The 22,627-nt window shown below is 37.9% G+C and overlaps 1 long non-coding RNA gene across 1 annotated transcript; it reads left to right on the plus strand.

Annotated features, from left to right (window-relative positions):
• Positions 1-7,860: 7,860 nt before the first annotated feature.
• LOC120439697 lies at positions 7,861-22,574 on the plus strand. The gene is made up of 3 exons (XR_005612677.1): positions 7,861-8,139; positions 10,360-10,407; positions 21,712-22,574. It is a non-coding gene; the product is annotated as an uncharacterized LOC120439697 (long non-coding RNA).
• Positions 22,575-22,627: the final 53 nt, after the last annotated feature.

Here is a 22,627-nt window from a genome sequence, read left to right on the forward strand (position 1 = left end):
TGATTGACCTCTATTATTATTATGTATTTATTTTATTTTATTTTATTTTATTTTCAGTTGTTACAGACGGGACAGACATGACTGGGGGATAGGACAGGGAGAAAGAAATAATGAAAGAAAGAGAGGGAGAGAAAGAAAAACAGAGGGGAGAAGAGATAGTGAGAAAGTGGAGAAGGAAAACAATCACCTGGATCACCTGTCGAGAGAAGAAAAAACAGAAGAGAAAACAAACAAAAAAGAGAGCAACATAATAAACACAACGCCATCACAATAAACTAGCTAACAGTAAATAACAGTAGATACAAAGTATTAAATGTTATTGTGCAGCACGCAAGATCGGCAGCGCACAATGTGCTTTGAGGTAGCAGCCAAGAAAGGTGTAGTTTGTGTCTGTGAACACCTGTGTGTACACCTGTGTGCACACCTGTGTGGATCAGCGCGCTTGTATTCAAAAGGTTTCTCCATGAAATGATCTGCTAGGGAGTGTGGGGAGCCATAGCCCCGTCCCCCAGGGCATGAAGTAGGTATGGAGGAGATCCAGGCCCCAGGCATCCAGAGGCCCCAGTGTCTGAGAACCCAAGGAGGGCCATCAGAGGGGCAACCGTTCCACCCTCCTGGGAAGAGCTGAGGAGAGCCTCAGACGAGGGGTCACCCAGGAGCTACGGAGCAGAGGCCAGAGGGGGCTGCAGTGATGTGCCCGCGGGCTCTTTCTTTGGGATTTTCAGTTTCAGTCTAGTAGTTGTTCCTGGCCATTTTCAGAGAAATGTTTATTTGTTTGTTAAGCCACCTAATACTCCGCTGTAAATCATTCGAGCATGAAAGAGGCCACTAATTCAAGGGATATTCAGGGTTGTGTCTACACATAACAGACAACTTAGAAAATAGAAAAATAAATCCAGCAAAGACCTGACACAAGACCTGAGAGATACATCTTGCCCTTTAGTTTTCCAAAGTGTCATCAAGACAGTCTCAATCGAAGTGTGGCTGTCAAGAAGGCAATTTCTGAGGAAGAGAAATGAGGAGAAAAGGCTGAGGTATGCCAAATTACACAAGAACTGGCCTGAAAGTCAGGGGCCACAGGTCTCATGGAGTGATGAATCCACATTTGAAATGTTTGGTTCAAATCTGAGGAAGTCAGAAGAGAGGTATAAAAGTGAGTGGCTACAGCCATCTGTAACACACAGCGGAGGAGAATGTCCTTCAAGGAGATTGGAGAACTATGACTGAAGACTACTTAAAGAAATTACAAGAGCGCTTGCCTAAGAGGGTTCAGTCAGTTTTGAAGATAAAGGTGGTCATACCAAATATTTACTTTCAAGTAAGCAGTACAAACTCTTTTTTTGACTTACATATTTCCATGTGTGTTTCCATACATATGTTAATACAAGGCAGTAAAAGGCTAGCAACACAAAAAGAAACGAGGGATTTCACTATCTAATCTGTTTCTGTGATATTATAACATATCATACACAAAACCAAAACAATAAAGTCAGCTTTATTGTTAATTCTGCCATATGTACAGGACATACACAGAAAAATATTGTTCACCCAGCCCATGGTGTGCAAACAAAGACAAGCATTAACAATAACTAAAAGATAGAAAAACATTAGCTATACAAGAATAATGTATATTGCTGCAGTCTGTATACATTACAGTGCCTTTCAGTGAAACAGTAGACAGTGAAAGGATTCAGTGGTTTAGTTATAATGCGGGGGACATTCAGCTGCCACTGACACAGACACTGCAAACAATTAGAAAGCTGTTCTGTGTGGACACATTTATCCTTTATTAAAGAAAATTTATCCTGATGGGGTGTCATCTCTTGTCCATCTAGGCCCCACAATGGGGTCACTGTCAGCTGTGGATCTAGAAAATTTTACATGTGGGGGGGGGCTGAGGCAAGAGGGCAACTGCCCCCCCTTGCCCACCTGTAGATCCACCCCTGGTCACTGTATAATTTAAGCTTGAAATTTATACAATCCCACACCTTAATTTGACTTTTCATGTAGATTTTTTATTAATTTATCAAGCACCTGTGTTGGAAACGTGATAGATGAAATCAACAAATTTATTTCAAATATAAACAGTCAGTGCAAAATGCCTAATAACACACGTGGAAATTACCACTGACACTTTCCGACATGCAATGATTGACAATTCAGCATCAACCAGGTGGTGTGTCTGTTCAACAGCAATATAGAAACGTGGGGCGGGAGGCATATATTATTACCCAGAATGAAAATCCTAGTGCTTTTGCATCATGGTGGAAAAATAAGTAAATGAATAAAAATGCAATATAAAGAAACATGTTTAATAAACAGCAATTTCATGTAATAAAATATAAAATTCTTATATGCACTTGCACGCAGTACTTTTATGTGGCTGTTTTAAACAGTCACACACCACTGCTGCGTCTGCCTTAGATTTCCACGATTCTCTCAAGCACCATTTCTGCAATATTAGAAAATAACTACAACAGAGCCACCGCTGTGTGACAAATAGTGGGCATTTACCTTTACCTAAATGCTTTTCTAACAAGGGACATTTATGGTTGCTACACAGACACCACTGTTTTATGTCGTTCCAGCTCACATACAGTATACAGTGATCCTTGATCCTTGATACAACACTTAGACGTTATTGCTTTAAACAGCATTTCTTTGTCACTATTGTGCTGCAGATAGTGTGTGGTTGATGCAGACTGGATCTAGAGAAACATTTATAGTATTAATGCACTTAAATGCCTGCCTCCAAATTAGCCATTGCTAATTCTTTGAAATGCATTATTTTGTGTATTTCCCCCTCCCTTAATAGCCTGTCTCTTGGATTATTGGACATTGTTACACCTTTATGTTATCTGTACTGTTTAAGAGAAGCTATTCAGAGGTTATTAACAACATTCACAGTATAATACAACCTAAAAACATTAGACTTATTTTCAGACAACAGCTGTTATCAATATACAAATCCAGTGTGTTTGCTACAAACCACCACTTAAGCTAAGATTTATGCATTTCCAGACATGCTGTATGCTCAAACTATAGGCACATTTTTTGAAGGTGGAGTCGGCCAGATTTACAAGCGACTGCAAACAGTTATAGATAGAAAACAGGGTGAGAGACACCAGCATGGACATGTCTGAACAAGTCATCCATTAGGAGCTAGTGTTTTGACACCAGTCCTTCAAAAGAAAGGGATCTATGAAGATGAATGACTGCTGCTCTGAGGACATCCATCAACACCTTTTAACATCTGTCTGTGCACGTTTAGCAGAGAGAGAGATACAGTGAGGTGAATGATTTGAAAGGGAGCTTTATACCCTGTCATTTTTCTATGCTTTTTTTTCTTTTTACAGCTGGCCTTTGTATTTCATAATCTGTTGCACTTCACGCATCACACTTGGAATAGCTTAGCTTTAGCTACATTCAAAGCAGTTGTTATTAAATCAGCCGCAACAAGAACCTCCGGAAATTATGAATCATCAAAAGGCAGGCGTGTCTGAGAAGTGGCTAGTGAAATTTAAAAAAACAGCAACACGTAACTCCAGGAGGTCATAAGATGCAGCTGGTATTGTTCAGAAGCAGCATTTTAAACATGACCCCAAAGGAATATATGAATTCCTGAGGTTTTCACCTCTGTATTTACAATACAGTTGTACAATTCTTTCATTGACACGTGATGTGAAGCACTAGTTCATTCACAAGTCCCACCAAATTATTTATGCACCACACCGCCAGTCAGAGGTTGTGTAACAGGGTGTGGCCTCGTGAGCGTGCCATACAGGTGGCAAATAAGACAAGGCAGATAAACGTGTCAACAGGTGATGAAAGAGTTCAGTAACATGTTCAATTTATGTTTCACTTAGAGATGGCTGTGCAAAGTCCTTGCCCGTGTAAATACACAAAACACATCTGTCAGCTTTAACTCTTTAAGAGCAAAACTGTTGTGTCCCATTTGTTATCTTTTTTAATCACGCCAAGATCCTTTGTAGAATTCTATATTCTACTGTATTTAGTAACTATTAGTCTAGCTTTTTAAATTTTAAATTCCAGCAAAGTGTTTTGATAATAAATACATCCAACAAAAGTAAGATTTATCCCCTCTTTCCTTTTTTGTGTCCCAATTCAGAGGTCATATTTAACTGCTGTATGGCCCAAATAACCTTTACTCTTTGGACTCTGTGGAGCTCCTCACAACAGGACCTTTGGATTTATACCGGACCCTCTTTACTTTTTTTTTTTTTGTTATAGCACATATTTCCAAACAGTCAGGTTAACAGGGGGCATTTTTATTCCCAAATAGAAACAGAAATGGGTTAACGGGACTCATGGGTGTCACGAACATGCTTGCATTCAGGACTGCATTAAGACTGTAAAAACAAACACTTTCTGTCTGTACAACATGCCTCTGTTTTCAGGCCTTTCTGTACTGATTTGATTGCCAGTGAAGAGCAGTGTTCCTTACTATAAATAACTAATGAGCATCATGGATTCAACACCAGATCATGAATTAGCCTGGTGCTTTCTTTAGAAGTGATGGCTTGCAGGATGTGTCTCTTTATGTTTTTCCATTTGTAGTGATTACACTGTTGATCATTTAAATAATTGATTAATCTTCAGTAATGTTAAGATGCTGCCTCCAAATGTGCAGAATATCTGCGTGTAGCATATGTGTCATTGTTAGCTTGTAGGCCGCAACAAAGAACAGAGTCACGCCACTAATTGAATAGGGATTACTAAGGGTTTATTATGATGATCATGATGTCAGTAAGTCCGTGTCAGTGGGGTAAAGCGGTGCATGGATGAGTTGGCAAATGATAGTTGTGCAAAAACCAAACCAAGATAATAACTAATGCTGTGCGGTTCTGTAAATTTTGGTACTGATCTTATACCAAGTAAAGACAGGTCCAGTATTGCCGATACCAATAGTGGAAAAATACATTTTTCGGCTTTTCATGTATTTCAAACTGGATTTTGTTGTGTTTTTGTAGACTTGGAATCTAAACAGGTTTGTCTCTAAAGGACATTGGGTCACCTTCTGATGTTTAAATGTGCTGAAGGCTGTACATAAAATAGATGTTACAGTCATCACAAAAACATTACGTTTTTCATAGTGCATATTCAAGGTATATATTTTTTTCATTTAACACAGTTCGGTGGGCTGCATCCTAAAGTTCAAGGCTACAAACAAAGTATCCTATGGCGCTAGTATTGATCATGCATTGGTATCGATACTATACTATACGATATTTGGATCAGTCTATCTCTAATAATAACCTCAAATGAAACAGACCAAATGGGGGTGCTGTGGCATTGAGGTGGTGCAGAAATGGTCACATTAAAAAGGCCTCGGAAGGTGTGGTTTAAATAGAAATGCAGAACACAAGTCTCCAAAAGTCTCTTGCATCACACAGGACACTCCTGAAATACAAAGCACACGCACACCAAACCCCACAAAAAGCCTGGGGCGGTAACAGTTATGCATTGCTTCAACTGAACACAAGAATTAGGTTTGTATTATGCTTTTGTATTATGCTTTATTATGAAATTTCAGGTGCATGACGTGGGCTGCAGTGATGCAAAATCTGTAATCTTTGTTTTTAATCTTCTTTCATGTTTTTATCAATGTAAATAAAAAGCATAACACAATCTAAAGTCTTGTTGTGTTTGTGTGCATACAAAAGTCTCTCTCCTATGCCTCCCCTCTCACTCTCAGCATTCACGCCACTTTAAGTTGAAATACTTCTGTCAGAGGACTCTTATTCGTAAGCCAATTTGGGAGCTTGGGGACACCGTAGATAATAACTTCTTAATCATTAAAAGCATGCTTCAGAGAACACCAATCAAGTGCTCTGACCCAGTGAAGCTGCAGTTTCTCTACTGCAGCCTTCATTCTTGTCTCCTGGCTTGATAAGGTTGGTCTGTGCTGTGGCATTGCTTTGATTTGAGCCTGCTCCCTCTAAGGGAGGCCATGGTGCAATAGAATGAGCCTGCTTTAGTTCATTTTACTCCACATCTGCCCTGCTGCTGCCAGTGACTGGCCTGGTCTGGTTCAGCTTGGCCTGCAACCTCTTCTAATCAGATAGCCGAGTAAGGCCAGGTGCTTTCCTGCCTCTCTGCTATGACTGCTCAGCCAGCCCCACTGATTCACTTTATCCAGAGATAAGAGAAGGACTAGAGAGGGCCACTTACTGGTTAAATGAAAAGGTGCGGGGGAGCTACGATCTCCACCAACAAAGTCTCTGAATATTATGCTGCATTTGTGTTTCACTGCCTGCATTTGCTTTTATACATACTTTATACATCTATGTGAAAGAGTACGCACAACCAGAGACATCTGTGGCAAACATTCAGTCCTCTCGTTACTGTATGATGTAGCATACTTAATAGCCCTGTTTCAAAGTTCCTCTCTTTAGGTCTATTTGTCTCTACTTTTATACAGTTAAAATGTTCTAGTTGTGATTTGTATTGTTTTATAATTTTTTGTACTATTTTTATTACTTATCAAAAACTGCACCAAATTACATTAAGTGAAATAAAATTGATGCATTATGTGTAAGACTCGTATCTAAATGGGTTTTGCAGATGTTATCTCTGGTTAGAATTTTAAGACACCAGATTTTAGAGACTAAAATAATAATTACATTTTGCGGGTTTGCAATCTCTACTATTTTTCTTCTAATGGCACCATATTTGTAAATATTTAAATATGACTCACAAAAATGAGCACAGCGTAAAATACTTCCTCACTGATCTGTTTGAATTTATAATAACAGATAAAAGTAAAAGCTGTAGAAAGCAAATATGTAAATATGAGTGACAAACTGAAATGAATGCAGTGATGGAGATAATTACATGACCCCCCCCCTTTTTGTTCTCTTTTCTTTTTTCATGTTAAGGTCCTTTCTCTTTGCCTGTGCCACTCTTGCAATTCTACATTTTACTTGTAGTACATTGCATGTATAGGGCATCTTCTTTGATGTGGACGTCATCTGCGTGGCTAACTGAATATCTAAAAAGTACTTCAAGGTGTAAAAGTAAGCATAAAAAAACGATGTACATGCCAATCTTTGTGTACTTCTCTCAGAACAAAGATGCCATTATATTTTAGATGAAAGCTGCAGATTCTGTACAGAGAATTAATTTGTAAAAATCCAGATTTACACATTTACACTGTCTGAACTTTACTTAATGGTCTGTACTCCACACAGTATCTCCAGTGAGATTAATTATCTTCCCTTTTGAATGAAAAGACTCAGACTTCAGCTGGTTAATTATTCCCCTGTCTGATAGCCACAAAGCTTAGGTTACCATGGTGTTCCCCACTAGTCAAAATGGGACATCCTTTCAAACTGAAAGCATGAATCACATGTTTACTAATTGCTTGTAAGCCAATATGAAAATTATCTGGATGGGTATTTTAAAGTTTCCAAGGATGTTATTCAAACTTTTTAAACGGTCCATAAATATGGTGTTTTGTGTCAACAAATATTATTGTGGCTGCTGTAAAAACTGAAAAATATGGTATAAATCATAAGACACTGAACTTAGAGGATGTAGTCTGTTGTTTGGGTACGTTTAAGCACCACAGATTATGGTTTTTAAAAAATCATGGTTTAGGCTGAAATATATTGAATACGCAACATCAGGCCTGTATGCTGAAAAATACAGTCAAAGGAATCCAGCAGGGCTGGACTGATAATCTGGAATACCAGGCATTTTCCCGGTTGGCTGACGCACTTCTGGGCCGATGGACCGGCCATAATAGCACTGACAGCAGCCCATTGGCTTATTTTAATTACTGGGACTGGACTGCCCAATCAAGTCTCTTAATGCAACTGGCCCTTCCCCTAACTTGTAGAAAAGTTTAGTGCGGAAGAAGTTGTGAAAATGTGGAGATGAAAACCTAAGAAGCTAAAAATAGATGCAAGAAAATGTATCAAATTAACCAACATGTTAGCTGCTGTTAGCCGCTGCACGTGAACAGTAGTACCAGCAACAACTAGTAACCAGGCCTCACAGTCATAGGAGGCTCCTGCTGCTAGCACCAGCTGTAGAGAAGGGAGGAAGATGAAATTAACGTAAGAACATAGCTGCGGGGACGTAATTCGGAAGAGTGATTGATTCAAGGACATTCAGGTAAAATGAAAGCCATTGCTAATAGTTAAAGTGTAGCTTTTAATTGTTGTTACATGTTGCAGTGCAACGAAGAAATAACCCACAACAAATGTACCAACCTGATTCAAACCTACTTCAATATCTATAATCAAACAAAAATGAAATCTGTACATGATTTCTTTCTTTGTTGTTTTTAATCATGATGGGCCGCCTGGGCAAAAATGACCGGGCCCTGGTACCCGGTGTGCTAAAATGTATCCATGTGCACTAGTATGGGAGTAAGACTAGTCTCACAATTAAGACAAAAGAAAATACAAAAAATTACTTGCACGCTGTGGTATTCCAGCTTTGCACCACAAAAAAAGCAAACCCACCATCCCTTTTTAAAGAGCAGGTGTGCAGCCTGTTGATTTTTCCTTTCTCTTTTGCTTGTTTTTGGCCCAGCACAGCCCCTCTTGCGGTGTGTATGTGCATCATAACTATCAGTCGATAACTCCTGGTTTACATTTATTTAACCACAATTGTTATAAATAAGGTGTCTACAAAGTTTCTTGGTTTTCTTTTTTTTTTTTCATATTATAGATGCTGCTTCACTTTTGTCACCATGGTAAATAATAGTGCATCTCGACCATGTTACAAAGATGGGACTGATACCTAAAAACATGCTATCTCTGTCATACCATCCACTGAATACAACCGAACATGAGGAAAAATCACAGCTTTCAACTCAAAGGTCGATTAAATACTGTTAAACTGAGCTAAATCGACATAATGGCCATAAAGCATGCTGGCAGGGTGCCATGCTTTCACAGAGCCACTTTTTGCCAATGATAATTTATTTTATTACAGGAAGATAAAATAAATGTCAGTAACAGAACCAGTTGCCCACCACTCTGGCCATTAAACAGGACTCCTTTTAATAGCTGGTAGGTCTGTGGTTGACCATCAGTAGACCTAATAAATGAAAATCACTGCATGGAGTATTATACATTTCTGCCCTGCAGACCAGTAATACAGCAGGAGTACAGGAAGTATTGGCCATTGTAGCCGGTCACATTTAACAAAGATATGTCCATACATTTTTAGACAATGACATTTTTGGGGGGAAATTTTGGCCTCTGCACAACGGAAAAGGGTTTTAAATTAAAAAAAAGTTTTAACTGAAGTTCAGACTTTAAGGTTTAATTCAAAGTGTTGCAATAACTGTTTAGGAATTACAACTATTATTAGACATAAAAATGTTTTCAGAGACTCAAAACGAAATATAATTAGTGTTTTTAATACTTGAGACACAAATTGCCTTCAGGGTTGTGTCAGGAATGGCACCCAGCATAAAAATCTGCCACATCAAACATGCGTAACTACCCACTGTGGTGATCCCCGGGGACAAGAGAGCAGCACAAAGTAGCCTTTTTCAAAAAACAAAAATACTTGAGTGAAAATCCCTTACAGTCAATGACTGAACCCATGAGCATCCCCATATGTTGTGCTTCCTTCTTTACGATGCTCTGCCAGACCTTTACTGCAGCCGCCTTCATTTGCTTGCTCGATTGTGGGTCTCTCATTTAGTTTTGCATTTAATAACTGAAAAGTTGCTCTATTGGGTTGAAACTGGGAGGCTAATTTGGCCATTGAAGAATATCCCATTTCCTTGCCTTTAGAAACGCTTGGGTTACTATTCAAGTATGCTTTGGGTCATGGGATGGATGGATGAATGGATGGAATCAAGATTGGCTTCTATTTACAGTCAGAGTAAAAATATTGTAAAAGCACATCAGATCACATCACTGTTTTTAGTTCTTATTATAAAGTGCACGACAACATCACATTAGATCAAACATTTCACCAGACAGTTCCTCCAGTTGCTGCAGTCACATATAACATACAGTACATCTATGCTTTTTTACCTCCTGTTTTGCTCTCTCGAACACGTCACATCTGCAAATTCTGCTCATACAGTCATCACAAACTGTTTTTGTCCCATCATTCCCAAAAGTTTAAAGACCCAAGGGTATTTTCAGCTGTCAGACTTTGATCCACAACTAAGAGAATGAGCCAAATCATTTAGTTTTGGCTTCTTTACACTTGTTTCCAATATGTGTGTCTAAGAATAAATTACTTTTTTACTGTTTCTTTTAAAGCTTTATGTAGTCTCTCCTAGCTACATCTCTGATGTCTTGGTACAGTATGTGTCAGTACATACTGTGAGATCCTCATGCAGATGTCTTTTGTCTGTTCCAGGGTTGCAGCTGTAATACCCCCTTGGCTCTGGAACAATCTGCCAGATCGGTGAGTCAGTGTCATCTTTTAAGTCTGATTTTAAAACATACTTTCATGAAAGAACCTCCTGCTTTTACTTAAGCTTTATTTCCTTTAGGAATTTCTGTAACTTTTCTTATCAAATATTTTTTTGTGTAGGACATTTTTGAAGTTTTTATTATGTTGAAAAACTGTGATTTTTTTGCCCTTAATAAAGATCATTTACTGATCATACGGTGTAAAAGCAGCAGATTTAACTCGCTTTTACTGCAGCTGCTGCACCTGCTGTGATAGGATCAATAGCAGAATCATATCGCTCTGGAAATGCTCGATGAACGAAACAATTAGTTGTTTCTACACAAGCCATGAAACTAAATCACCCTCATATGCAAACATACCATACATGCATACAAGTGCACAGTATGTAGAGGCCTAACAGATTGTGAAGGAGAGTGATAGCGAAATGTGTCACTCGTTGGAATTAAGTTGTCACAAAATCCTCACTAATGCAGTTCCAACTTGGATATGCCAGCGCAGCTGTTTGGGCGTTTTTATCACTATTAAACAGTGTGCGTACCTGCTTGTAGCCTACAAAGCTCTTTATCTTTGTGGCAGCTCATTTCAAAGGTCCTGCCAGCAGGACACAGACATTAAAGACAGATTGTTGCATAACCAATGTTTAAAATGTGATTATGACCAGATGTGCACTCAGATTGTATCTGAGGCGGAGGATTTTGTGATATCGCACATGTGCATGTTTTTAGAGCAAAGCTTTATGTCCTGCCTCTCGAAAACAATCAGTTCGTGCATTGTCAAATTTCTGCCATCTGGCAAAAAAAATGAATAAATAAATAAATGTTGGGGTTTGAAAGAATTATCCAAATAGATATATATGTATATTTCTGTTGAAATTATGCTTGTTTGTTTGTAATGTAGAAAAATTGTTTTAAAAGGCACAACAACACAAAATCGTAATAGTAATATGGATGCATTTTCAAAAAATACTAAACACAAATATGCATGTCCAAACACAGAAAGATGTGCTGTGATTTAAAAGGTCTGATAGTGGTAGAGAACACAGGAGAATAGGATTTTATAAATTCTCCCGTTCTGGAGGCCTAGCACAAATCAATAACAAACACGTAGTTCACAAACCTCCTAAAAGACATAAACTACTCATGGCCAGTGTCAGCGTTACCAAACGTGTCTTTTTTAGGGTGTTTTTCTTAACTGCTGCCAGAACTGCTGTTGTAGTGCATAAAGGACAGACAGGACTATGGTCTTAGTATGTGGAGAGAGGCTTATTTGATATGAATACTGTGGTATATAAAGGCAGATACAGGAGTGTAATTACATCTAATGGCTGGAAATGCTCCTGTTCAAGACATCTTGGCGTGTAATGCCTGATTATGGGTGATCATTTTCTGCTTTTTGGTGAAAAAGCACAGCATCTAGGACCTGGGCTTTTTTGATGATAGTGGTTCAGAACAATGGGCTATTGAAATGTATTGTTACTATCCCAGCTTAAATGTCAGAGGATAAGGTTGGAAAGAAACTCCAAGGCACAATTTATACTAGCATCTTCAACCAAAAGTGAGAGCAGCTGATATGATTCTGTGACCTGGAACTACCCCTGAGTAGCATTTTATCATGGACTCAACCATATACATACTCTGGCTACAAACTCAGGAGTTTCACCTGCAAAGAAATGATTTATTCTTGTCATCTACTGTCCACATATGACATGAAATGCTAATGATATTTTAAAGGAGAACTGCCACACAAAAAATGTCCCTTCAGTGGTTAAAAGTAGGATACACTGAAACAGAAAAATGCCAGGGTTTATTGAACTCTCCATCCATTTTCATCCGCTTATCCAATTCAGGTGCCCATCCCAGCTGTAGGACGAGAGGATAGGATGCTGCAAGGCGAACATAGAGAGACAGACAACCTTTTATACTCACATTCACACCAATGCCATAACCTAAACCCATGCAAGTCTTTGTTTTTGATTACACAAAAACAGAGGAAAGCCCCGGCCAGATCACAAATTCAAACTCATGACCTTCTTGCTGTGAGGCAACAGTGCTAACCGCTCCACCGTGCTGCCTCATTGAAATATTAAGAGGAAAAGCATACTCCCATATTCAAAGGTAGTGTGACAGAACATGCTGCAAGTAGACAGCACAAGTTATAACATTGTAGCTAGAGATAAACATGGATCTTGGACATTCTATGTGGAAAAGATGCAAATATGTGGACCACTGCTTATGTAAATCCTGTTTGAAATGCTGTGGTGGGACCTTAGGATAGCTGTGCATTACACATAAACCTCAATGAACTGAACCAATGCTGTAATGTAAAGTTCAACGACAGCCAGATTAACTATCAAAAATATAAAACAGACTTACTATTTTTAGTTTTCACTGCTGTCATCTGCTGTCATTTACTATAAGAACTCAAAGGAGAAAGCAACAAACACAAAAATCACAGAGAAAATGCCATCAGAGGTAAAAATGGGCCTGTGGCGCTCTAAAGATCAGTAAAGGTACCCAGGTTCAGTGACTGCAAAACAAGCCCACACCATCACCCCTCCACCTCCATGCTTGACAGCTGCTGTGAGGTGTTTGTGCTCATGTGATGTGTTTGCTTTATGGAAATCTGTATTATTTTGGTCTCATCTACCTAAGAGACATTATTTAGTCAGATGCAACCCTTGCAAACAATGTTCCTGTAACAGCTGCCATAGGACGTGGATGATAGTAATAATAATTATAATTATTTAGCTCAAACTAGAAGTGTATAGAGTTGTCAGTAGACCACCCTCACTACAAAGGGAGCATGTGAAGGTACTTTATGTGATAAATGAATTCATTTGTGCCTATGTGGCTAAAAAGATTATTCAATTAAAGTGAAGGAGAAACGTAACTATTTGCACAAGTCTCTCTTTGTAAGACTATGAAGTCATGCAAAACAGAACCCTAATCACAGACAGCTATCACTGAGGAACTGCTGAACCAGCTGCTGAGGTTCATGCTGCTGGTTTACGGTCAGTGTTTTTAATAATGAAGAGCAATCTCTCCATAAAGCTGTTCAGGACAAAAAATGTTTCTGCTTGTGAGTTTATATTGTTGCTTATAGTTCAAAGTTCGACAGAGGACAAGCCTGTTCTTCTAACACTGTACACATCAGTAAAGCTAATGGTCTTCTTTTATGTTTTTCATCATAGTCGACTGCATTTGATGAATTGTACATCAACTTATGAGCCGTGCAGGAACACAGAAGAGAGAAGAGAGATTAAATAAATAATGGCATTTTGATCAGCCCGCCAGAAAGGCCAGACGTGAACAAAGAGGTTTGGAGAGCTAGATTTAAAAATTTGTGTCAGGGCTGATGGATATGTGGTCATCTTCTGCTTCCACAGTAGAGGAAGAGGCATGCTTATGCAGCCCAACCCCACGTAGTCCAGAAGCCAGCACCTCCCTGCTCTAATGCGCTAATCTGATTTGCTTTTAACACTGAAATTTGCCTTGAATAATTTAGGAAACAAAAATCTTATTCATACAGGAAAAGCTAAGCTTTGTGTCTTCTCATAATCATTCAAGTGGTGGAGAGCAGATGGTATACATCAAGTGCGAGGATTTTCCGTGCAGCATACTGCACTTTTATAAATTCAATTATCATATCAAACATTGGAAAAAAATACACACTGAATGGCAAAAAGGAACGTCTAAAGGAATTTCCAGAATGTTGTGTGTGTTTTTTAATTTAGTACAGAAAGAAAATTGTAGTTTTATGCGATAAAAGACTTTTACCTTCTAAACTGGTAAATTGTTGTGTTTGTGGAATGTTATCAAGTCCTTCACATTTTCAACTAAATTGATTTCTTTGTCTATCTCTCTCTCTCTATCTATCTCTCTCTCTCTCTCTCTCTCTCTCTCTCTCTCTCTCTCTCTATCTATCTATCTATCTATCTGTCTATCTATCTAGTCTGCACAAAAAGGCCATGCACATTACAAAATTTGTTTAAAACCTGCGACTGACAAACTGAAGCAAACGTCACATCCAGCTGCATATTTCGCATTAAAGGACAAGCTGCAGAGGCTCAATTTGAGCAGGTTGATGGATTTTTTTTTTGGTTCAAATAAAGGCAAAAAAATTTGAAGGATTTGGTTTTGCTGAAGGCTGTTTTAAAAATGCAGTCCCGGATGTTTGTGTTATGCTTCGATCACCAGTTAAATTCGGAAGAGGCACCATAAGATTTGTTCAAGGATATGCCTCAACCTTTTTTGGGTTTTTTTTTTTGGGGGGGGGGTTAAAACATTCAGTTAATAAAGTGTACGCTGCTTATTTGTGGAATATTTGCACGGATGTGAATACATTTTAAAGAGAGAAAGAAAAAAGGATGTCCAGTTCTTGGCTGTAAAGCAGATTATTGGGTGAATAAAAAAAATTAAAAAGAGAGAAAATTATTAATTATGTGCATCATAGTTTTCTTTTAACTTTTTTTTTTTTTTTAACCACCAATTAATTGAATTTTTCCCTTTCATTCCTTAACATTCCTGCCTCTTTGTAGTTCTGTAATTAAATGAATTAATTTCACAACTTGCAATTAAAGTTTTGATGCATTTAGCTCTATATATTTTGAGGCTTGGCAAATGGCCTTTCACTACGTTTTCCTCCTTACAGTTTATTGATGAACTGTAAATTATTTTGCATAATTTGATGAAACTGAATTTCTGAATTGCAGACTTTCAACTAGGAAAAATAAAATAAAAAAGTCCTATATTCCAGGTTTATTAAACAACTGACCCAGAAACAGTCTGAATGATTTTAAGATTGAACAGATTGAAGATCACATTTGCCTAAAAAAAGGAAAGAAATATACAGCTTGTAGTTTTTCAAGATTCATGAGTATTATGTGCAGTGCTCCAATTCCAGTTATGGAAATCCTTCTTTTTCCAAAATTGATACAAAAGCTATTCAACCCTGGTTTCTTGTCTGTGATGACTGGCTCAACACTACCTGTATAAACTCAGCTTTGGCCTGTAGATTAGAAATTATATGAGGATGAAAACAGAGTTTGGATTTTGAATTTTATTTAAACTCTTCTAGCAATATGAGATAGGACATTGCAAGTTTCCCACTCACTGAGCAGTAATATGTGTATACCATGTGACTTTGTCCTGCCCTGTGATTGTGATTTAAGACATTATTTTTTTTTAAAGGGCATTTCCTATTGGCTTTTATGTGTCTCATCAAACAGGCTGAAGCAGAAGCAGGATACAGACACAGAGGAGCCTCTTTGAACGGCAGCATCGCCGCGCTTAAGACAACAAGCACTGCCTTAAATGCATCTCTCAGTGTCCTGTTATTTTCTGTGGGAAAGTCAGACTGGACCCAAGATGCTGCTTATCTGAGGTTTCAAATTTATTGGATGAGTCTGTTTTCTTACATATGACAATATGTAGGCCATAGGTTTTAGTTCTTTTGTCGCGCTGTAGCTGTTTGAATCCTCCAGCTTCTTATCAATTTTCATTTGGGCTAAATTTTACTCCGAATTCCTTCTCAATAACTATATTAAAAATGTTGAAAGTATGGGGAAAATCTTCTAAGATGACAGCTGTTTGCTCCACTTTGTGTTGTAGAGGTGGACTTTCTTCTCAGAGGAAATGTAAATGTTCAGATAGTTTATTTACTCTGGCAGCCTGGCGTACATCTCCTCCGTCTGGTGAATTGCGTTTGACTGTTTAAAAGGATGATTTGCGTGAAAGGGCTAAAATAATGGCATTATATTTTTAGATTCATCTCGTCCCGGCTTTGCTGGTTTTTTTCATCAACTTTCACAGCTTCTGTAATTTCAGTGCAATTTCAGGCTCTGATTGCTCTGTTGCTTGAATGCTAATCATTGCTAGTGTATAACTTCATTTCTTTTTGGCTCTTTATGCATTTAAGGAAATGTCATTTAATAAAGAAAATGAAAAAGTTCGGAGAGGTTTGTAAACAGATTGCACTCCTCAGAGATGCGCACACAACAACGACGCGGGGACGTCTGCTTCTGCAGGACTGTGTTTTACAAAACAACTCTTCAGAGCGCTGCACCCCAGCTGCCTATTTGATTTGATTTTTTTTTTTTCATGAAAAAAAATGTTCTGTGCCTTTATGAGGACATCTTGGCTGACATTTGTCTGAGCGTAGGGTTTTTTTAAAAAACATTTTATCAAAGGTTTCTTTCAAATTTAATTGAAATATTTAGTAAATATGTGTTGTTAATACACCTTGACTCCTCAGAGCTGTTTTTGATGTTATAACAATCACATAAAAATAATTAAATTGAGCTCTCTCAAACAACTCCCTTGGAGCTTCAGCAAGTAATCACATACTGAGCATATTTCTGCTAATGACAAAACCCACTGAGGCTTATTATGTGACCTTAGTACCTGTGTTATTGTCCGTGTCCTGTATTCAAGTGTTTTGTGTGGCTAAAAGTGTGTGTGTGCCTGTGTGTGTGTGTGTGTGTGTATTCTGTGCTCGCAGTACTTATGGCTGCAGTATTTGTATTTTTGTCCGCTAGGGGGCAGCAGAAATGAAACACACTTATTGAGCAGCACTCAACTCCTTTAAGGTCTTTCAGTCTGATCCTTATGAGCAAAAATATAATTTTACTCTTTTACTTTTTAAATGTTTTTGCTTTATTTGAATGTGTTTATTGCCCAATAGACTTCTGAGAGTTCTGATTTTTTATCTCCTACATTTGACATTTGAAATCACTTTTTTTCATAATTAATTTGTTTCATTTTTTAAAATTCACTTTAGAATTAAAAACTGTTTTTGTATCACATATCCACACAGAAACACAAGATAAACATTTTTCTATGGCCCTCAGATTTTTGTTAAAATGAAATGTGCAAAGACTTTTAATTTAAACATGAGAATAGACAAGTGTGTCAAACCTAAAATAACCAACAAGTTTCAAGAAGTTTATCTTCTTCCCTTACCTCAAGTCTAAATATGAAAGTTGACCCAACATGCAAACAGAATTTTATGACATTACAAGGATCTCGATGCCATTTTTTTATCAAGTGTGATATGTTTTTATTTTCAACGAGGGAGAGAAACAACATATAACTGTAAGATGTTCATGCTAGGTAGACCTGGGCAAATCAGAAAGGATCAAAAAGTGGCCTAATTTATATGGCAGTAAAACGTCCAAAGAAAAATACAAACGCGTCAGTGAAATATAAAAATAAACATGAAAAATGTAAGGAGCACATAAAAACCGGAGAGCAAAGCAGGGGAGCAAAATAAATGAAGGACAAATACTAAACACAAAAACAAGAAAGACACTATACATGATCCAGAGGAACTGTGTGGACTGAAGAGGTGGGAATAATAAAGCCAAGATAGAAACCAGCGATAACACACAAAAAGAAACGAATCACAGAAATAATAAAGTCATAACAAGAAGTCAAAATGTGCAGAAAAAAATTCAAAGAACTTGAATTTTCACTAATATAAACCAAACCACCAGACTGCAAACCACAAAATCATAGCAAATTCCAGAGATCGTGATTCTTCTAATCTGTATAATTGAATGTGTTTGTGTAAAAAATCACATTGAACACACTTTATTACTCCAGTGGGCCATTCTGACCCATAGCTATGGGGCTGATTACTGATAATAAGAGCCATTCAATGGACCTGTAACATTCAGCACGAGCTCCAATCGAACTATTTTCACATTTTCACTCTTTAAAATTCAAGCTCACATAAAGCTCTTATTTTTTGTCTGTGCTGAATTGTTCAGCTCTTTTTATGAAAGCAGGGGTTTAAAGTGCTTACAAAATCTATGAATATTCAAATAAAAGTATGTTAATTCAACATGTTTTATACAAAGAAAAAATGTCATCTTTAAAATGGGATTAAAATATTATTATTATAAAGTTATTCATAAATGATAATGTCATGGTGCCTCTCGAATGTTCAGTATCTATCAAATTAAAGATTCTCTGACTGTCAATGAAGCCTCTACAAAGCAAAAGTTCCCCATTTTTTCCTGTGCAACAACACACTGACCTTCTCTGTCCTAAAATCAATTTACTCTAAATTACTTTTCTGTTCCTGTGTAATGGCTCGTGTCCATCTACTGTTGTGGCTTATACCTAAGTAATTGCTAAGTAGTTGTGAACGTAGTCTTTGCCCTTTACCTTTTAGTGAAGCAACATTTAGAAGAATAAAATTCCGCATAGAGATATGTAAAAAGAAAGCTTTCAAAGGATGCGAGTATGACCTTACTATTTCCATAGGAATAAAGAGGCTAAGTGATAACTAAATGCACTTGATTAATTGATCCTCAGTAAGTGTGACCGTCTGTGTAAAAGCAGATGTTTTGGCAGTTTGCTGGTCTGGAGAATTCGCATGTCTGTGAAGCACAATGCCGCAATGTTCCCAGGAGTGGACGTCTTAGCGAATTCAACGCAAGGTCAACGTTCAATTTCAATGCTCAGAGAAACTGCAAAAAAAAAAAAAGGCCGAAGAGCTACATCTCAGACTCTACAGGTCTCAATTAGTTTGAAAAATGTGGGACAAACAAGACAAAAGTGGAGATGTTTGGCCATGATGCACAGCACCAAACACCACGTATCAGCACAACCTCATACCAACTTTCAATGTTCTGGGTTTGTTTGTAGCCTCGTGATCTGGACACCTCGCAGTTGACAACGAACTTCTCTGTATGCCAAAGTATTTTAGAGTCAAATGAGTCAAAACTGGGTCAAATGATCCAGAGCAGAGCAGCAAATCTACAACAGAAGGGCTGGGCGTGTTGCAATGACCCAGCCAAAGTCCAGACCTCAATGTGATTGAAATGCTGCGGTGGGAGAGCTGTGTTTCAACGAATGCCTTTAAATCTCATAGAACCGAAGCTACTTTATAAAGAAGAGTGAGCTTGAATTCCTCCACTGATAAAATCAGACAGAAAAGGATTGATTCAAGTTTTTGCTAAAGGTGGTTCTACAAGTTACTGAATCATGAGGAGTACTTAGTTTTTCACAGGGCTTCAAACATATCTATGAAAAGCTTTTTTAAGACTGCATACATCGCTTGGTCTTTTTAAATTGAACATTTTTTGGCTTCACTCCTGTGTATTTTTTAAATGACACGGTCTTTATCTGAAAAGATGAACACACTTTTTAAAGCCAAGGACTTTTTAGTTCACTTATCTACTTTTTGCAAGCATCTTTTTTTCATTTTTCACTGAGCAGTCAATGCCAGCTTAACCTCTGAGACCTACAGTTTTCAGAGACATGAGAGAGCACTTTGCTTTCGAGATTGATTAATGAGGAGACAGAGATTATTGTGTACATCAAAAACCAGATTTAATTCAAGTTATACAAGAAAGGCAGAGGTTAGTACAAAAAAAATTCTACATCTCTGAGAATATTCATGAATATTCACTGAAATGCAACAGGCTTCTTTAAAGGTGACATGTTATGCTCATTTCCAGCACCCTCCTTTGAATTATGCCTACCGGTGGTTCTTTGCAAACATGATTCACAGTTCAAATATGTATTTTACACTGGATCTTGGCTGCCCATTGCAAACAGGTGTGAACAGCAGGTGGCTGAGGCTGCTGTGCTCACAGACAGAGGTGAGTTAATAAACATATTTATGATATCAGATACAGAGGCAAGGGTGGACTTGTTTAATATGAGCATTGTGTGAATGCTCGGAATCTATGTGACAGAAAATAAGGAACGGTGTCATAGGTCAGACTTAATTTTGCCATGTATATATATTTATTGCTTTAATTGCTTTATTTTTAGTTTGTTTAATGTTCTTTTGTTGCACTGAAAGATAATGCCTAATATTAGAAGTCATCCTCATGTTGTCAGAATCACTCTGGCCCATCGTGACATGGACACAGGATGTCTGGCACCAGGATGTAGCACATTCATGTCCTGTGGGTTGTACAATGGCTCCTCTATGGATCGGGCTGCATCCTGCAGCACAGTCTGATTAGTATTTGGGAAGTTTGGAGGCACTACGTATTACTCTTTGGGGTCGCTGCTGTTATCAATGGGTAAGGTTCCCTTGTTTTTTTGTATGTGACTGGCTTGCAACAAAGTTTAGGTGGCTGATATGAGTCAAGGGACCCAAAGTTTCCCAGCAAAACAAAGTGTACACCATACTGACTGTATGTGACCATCAAGGTAGAAAAACATTCATCATATCAAAAGTTAGCAGTCACTACTGTGTATTTAATTTGCAATAGAACCTGAAACAGTGATGCAAAATCAAACAATTATTAAAAAATTATTTTAAAAAACCAAAAAAAAACATTACTGATAGACTTGCACAGCAATAAAACTTGAAGTCTCTTTCTTAGTGATGAGTGGATGAGGTGATGCCTTTCTTCTGTGGCGACTTCTTCAAGTCAAAGAAAACAGACTTTTAAAAAGAAATCTGCACATGCCTGGCTGCTCTTTATAGTCTGCAAGTTCAACTGATTCTAAGTGGAGAAAACAAAGACATATCTAAGAGATCTTTGTACAGTGTTATGCATGCATGAAAAAGCTGGGAACAAGAAAGAAAAACAGCACTAATTTAACAGCCGTTTTTCAGCATATAAGAATAGTGTTGTGTTTGTCATATCGGCTTGGCACTGATAAATCAAAGAAAAGAAGTCTGCTTTTAAATTTCATGAACTGAACAAGAGAATCTCTCTTTAACAGGCATTACCGTGACCTGACAATAATAAGAAAATGTGCCTCATCCGTCATTATCGTCCTAAAACAAGCTTTTAGAGGCTGACCAGCAGAGAGACATGTAAAAGGAAAGATATCAATAATTGAGAAAATTTGTTAGTTTGTTGCCTGAGACTCAAGATGTAGACCTCAAAGGGATTTAAAAAAATTCTAATCTTATTCTTTACTAAACATCACAAATTACTGATGAGACTAATATGTATGACTCTGGCTCATCCACTATGGTGGATTAGAAAGTCAGTTGCTTATCTGTGTCTATACCACAGTAGGACTAGGAGTAAGGGATATAATTATTATTAGTTAAATGAACAAAATTTCTCCCAAATGTTAAATATGTTTGTTTGAAAACAGATCGTAGTTCTTGTTGTCCCTGTTGTCAGATCATCATGGAAAGGCTTCGAGAATAATGTGTTTATTACCAGTCTGATGTGATGACATCTGGAGCTGGAGGTTTTTGAAGGCTCACCTTCCGGCCGCCACTGCCAAATTTTAGGTGTAGCTCTCGTGGACTCTACAGTAACTGCATAAACACATGAATCAGCTGTGTGCTTTTTCCTTTCTTCCACAGGGGAGGAATAATGGGCACGGTTTGGATGCTTGTGTTGCTTGCAGTTCAGGTATGTCGCGCAAGTGGTGGATAACGTAGCACTGAGCTGCCCACCTCCAGCAGAGACGAGAAGAACAGGCTGAAGAGGTCTTCCCAGAGTACTTCTCTTGAAATCCACACTCACATTGTTTTTAAATCAAATACATCTTTTGATTTAATTGATACTCATTCAAGTGACAACTCTTGACGGACTGGAGCTGGAACGGATTTTTTTCACACTCCCCAACTCCTGTAAGGAGACGCTGATGGAAGCTCGCCTTTAAAATACAACATCAGCTCAATGAAACATAATTCCAAAAGAAGGGTGCACTGTTAAATGTTGACTTTAGAAACATTTAATCTCACCTCAAGGTTCAATAAGTACACAAGCTATTCTGGAGCAACAAAAGCAACACTTTTCCCCTCATGTTTAGTTTAAATTTGAGCTGGAAATGTTACTGTTCACCTTGAAAGCAGTAGTTTATTTGAACGACTAAGGTATCCATGAGAAGAAGAAGAAAAAACTCAAAGACTAAGACCTTGTGGTGAGATCGGAATAAAAAAAGTTACAAGAACTTATTTTGTCTTTGCTTCTTTCTGGTCTTGTTTAAAACACATACAGATGGGCAGAGTTCTCAAACCATGCTGAATTAGTACTAGTTCATTCCCAAAACTGTTGATTAGTCCTGACCTTAGCTTAGCTTAAACTTAGTGTCACTTCAAAAGAAAATATTATTTCAGCACTAAAACCGCTGATATGTGATATCAGCATCTACAGCCTCACATTGATGCAACCATGCAGGTGATCACCTTTAAAAAGTCATTTCTCCTAACCACCCGATTGTCTCACAGGCTTCATAAAAGGCGTCCGCTGAATGAGAGGAAAAGAGAAGCACGA

The sequence above is a fragment of the Oreochromis aureus genome, linkage group 1, assembly GCF_013358895.1.
Source record: "Oreochromis aureus strain Israel breed Guangdong linkage group 1, ZZ_aureus, whole genome shotgun sequence".
NCBI classification, from domain to species: domain Eukaryota; kingdom Metazoa; phylum Chordata; class Actinopteri; order Cichliformes; family Cichlidae; genus Oreochromis; species Oreochromis aureus.